The sequence below is a fragment of the Neovison vison genome, chromosome 2, assembly GCF_020171115.1.
Source record: "Neovison vison isolate M4711 chromosome 2, ASM_NN_V1, whole genome shotgun sequence".
In the NCBI taxonomy this organism is placed as follows: domain Eukaryota; kingdom Metazoa; phylum Chordata; class Mammalia; order Carnivora; family Mustelidae; genus Neogale; species Neogale vison.
The window spans coordinates 105289605-105293076 of record NC_058092.1 but is presented as its reverse complement, the minus strand read 5'-3'; the positions used below and the strand labels follow the sequence as shown (position 1 = coordinate 105293076).

Here is a 3472-nt window from a genome sequence, read left to right as displayed (position 1 = left end):
ATCTCTACTATAATTGTAGATTTACTTACTTCTCCACTCAGTTCTTTCAGTTTTTGATGTTCTGTTATTAAATTCATACAGTTAGGCTTGTTATATTTAATCCTGGTTATATACCTTATACCAAAGTATACTTTGTTTCTCTTTGTCTAGTTTAGTGATATGAGTCAGTAAATTTCATTTTCAGTCTCAGTCGTATTTGCATATGTTTCTTTTTTGTTCAGGGCCCATTTAGATATACCTCACTAAGAAGCTCTCATAGACAGAATTTGTTATTACCTCTGGCATCCATAATGAGCATGGAATCCACTGAGCACAGATTGCATGTGTTTGTTTTAATTTTAGTGATCATGGATTGCATGTATTAATTTTAATTATGGATTGGCTGCTCTTGGGTGAGACATATATCTCCTCCCCAAATAAGTGTGTGATGGGTGGGGGGTGAGAGAGCTGACATGATATAACATGACTGTACAGGGCTACTCCTTAGTTAGGGCCTATGGATGTGTCACTCTTTTAATGAAAAGTGGAGAACATACATACCATCGATGACTAAATATAAGATTAACCTGAAATATAAGATGATTTACCTTATAAGCTTTATCCATGTTGTTTTTTCCTCAGCTGCTCCTAAGGTGCTTAGTCCTTCCAAGGAAGCTAAGGCCACACTGGAGTGAGGCCCTCTCCTGATCTGGTGACTAGCCCCACACTTGGCAGTGTTCGTTCAGCATTTGCCCACACTATGGCCTCCCTCTTGCAACTTGCCTGCATCCATTTAACCCTCATCCTACATGATGATGAGGTGATGGTCACAAAGGATAAGATCAATACCCTCATTAAAGCCTCAGATGTAAATTTTGAACCTTGCTGGCCTTGCAAACAAGCTTGTTTGCAAAAGCCATGGCCAATGTCAACATCAGGAGCCCCATCTGTAATGTAGGGGCTTGGGGACTCACCCCAGCAGTTGTTGCTGCACCAGCAGGGGTCCTGCTCCCTCCACCAGGTCTGCCCCCACTGAAGAGAAGAAAGTGGAAGCAGAAAAGAAGACTCAGAGGAGACTGATGTCAACATGTGCTTTGGTCTTTTTGACTAAACCTCTTCTGTAACCTGTTCAATAAGAAATTGAAGTCTTCAAAAAAAAATTGTCTATGTTGTTGCATGTAGCTGTAGCTTATTCACATCCTGTTTAATATTGCATTGTATGAATATACCATATTATCCATTTTTCAGTAGATATTCATATGGAGCTCTATTGCTTTTCAAACTGTATTGAAAATGCTTGTTTATTCTGTCATACAACAGAGAAAATTGTGAAGTCATATTTTTAGGACAAATTACTAAATATATAAGTTTCTCTCCACTTCCCATCTCTCTCACCATTTCCATCAGGAATAGCTGTTGCATATCTAAATATTATTACTTGTTTGATATCATTTAAAGCTAATTAATCTTTCACCACCTGAAGTGCTTGGTAGTTCAGAATAAAATAATTAAGAATGTGCTGTAACATGAGACTTTCCAAATAGCCTTCTTTTCTGAGTGGGAGTATTGCAAGAGAAATGAAAAACATGTCCACAAAGTACCTATACACAAATGTTTATAGCAGTTTTGTTCCTCATAGACCTAACTGGAAATGACCCAAATTTCTATCAACAAAGTGAATAAATAAGCGTATTGTGGGATATTTATATAGTGGAATACTACTTGGAATTAAAAGATAAAATTATTACACTGAATCTCAAAAATATTTGGTAATTTTTGGAAGATCACGTCTTCACTAGGTTGTGAAAGCAAAGCTAAGCCAAAAGGGGACTGGGTTGAGGTAAGATCTTAATGACAACAAGCCAGACATCAAAATAGCTAGAGGGTAGTATTCTAGCTGAAGGAAGAGCAAGTGCAAAAGCCTGTAGGCCAGAAATGTCATGCTTTGTTGAAGAAGGGAGACCCCTTGTGGCTAAAGTAGCAGATCTAAAAGAACCCTAGGAGCTAGGTGGAGTTGGTGTTAAGTCTAGAGACAGAGGCAGGAACTAGATTATGCACAGCTCTACAGCCTATGGTAAGGGACATACCTTTTTTTTTTTTTCTTAAATTAACATATAATGTGTTATGTGTTTTGGAGGTACGAGTCTGTGATTCATCAGTCCTACACAATTCACAGTATTCAATATAACACATACCCTCCCCAATGTACATCACCCAGCCACCCCATCCCTCCCACTCTCCTCCCCTCCAATGTACAGCTCTACAGCCTATGGTAAGGGACATACCTTTTTTTTTTTCTTAAATTAACATATAATGTGTTATGTGTTTTGGAGGTACGAGTCTGTGATTCATCAGTCCTACACAATTCACAGTATTCAATATAACACATACCCTCCCCAATGTACATCACCCAGCCACCCCATCCCTCCCACTCTCCTCCCCTCCAGGAATCCTCAGTTTGTTTCCTGAGATTAAGAGTCTCTTATGGAAAAAAAAAAAAGAGTCTCTTATGGTCTCTCTCTCTCTCTCTAATTTCATCTTGTTTCATTTTTTCCTCCTTTTCTTTATGAACCTCTATCTTATTTCTCAAATTCCTCATAGCAGTGAGATCATATGATAATTATCTTTCTCTGATTGACTTATTTTGCTTAGCGTAATACCCTCTAGTTCCATCCATGTCATTGTAAATGGCAAGATTTTGGGGGTTTTGATGGCTGCATAATATTCCATTGTGTATATATACCACATCTTCTTTATCTATTCATCTGTTGATGGACATCTAGGCTCTTCCCATAGTTTGGTTATTGGGTACATTGCTGCTGTAAACATTTGGATGCATGTGCCCCTTCAGATCACTACATTTGTATCTTTAGAGTAAATACCCAGTACTGCAATTGCTAGGTCATAGGGTAGCTCTATTTTCAACTTTTTGAGGAACCTCCATACTGTTTTCCAGAGTGGCTGCAATAGCTTGCATTCCCACCAACAGTGTAGGAGGGCTCCCCTTTCTCTGGATCCTCACCAACACCTGTCATTTCCTGACTGGTTAATTTTAGCCATTCTGACTAATGGTGGTCATTAGTGACATGGTATCTCACTGTGGTTTGGATTTGTATTTCCCTCATGCCGAGTAATGATGAGCACTTTTCAAGTGTCTATTGGCCATTTGGATGTCTTCTTTGCAGAAATGTCTGTTTATGTCTTCTGTCCATTGCTTGATTAGATTATTTATTCTTTGGGTGTTGAGTTTGATAAGTTCTTTATAAATTTTGGATATTAGCCCTTTATGTGATAGGTCATTTGCAGATATCTTCTCCCATTCTGTCGGTTGTCTTTTGGTTTTGTTGACTGTTCATTTTTCTGTGCAAAAGCTTTCGGCTTTGATGAAGTCCCAATAGTTCACTTTTACCCTTGCTTCCGTTGCCTTTGGCGATGTTTCTAGGAAGAAGTTGCTGTGGCTGAGGTCGAAGAGGTTGCTGCCTATGTTCTCCTC

The 3472-nt window shown here is 38.8% G+C and overlaps 1 pseudogene; it reads left to right on the top strand.

Annotated features, from left to right (window-relative positions):
- Positions 1-739: 739 nt before the first annotated feature.
- LOC122898816 lies at positions 740-1090 on the top strand (annotated as a pseudogene).
- The last annotated feature ends 2382 nt before the right edge of the window (positions 1091-3472 follow it).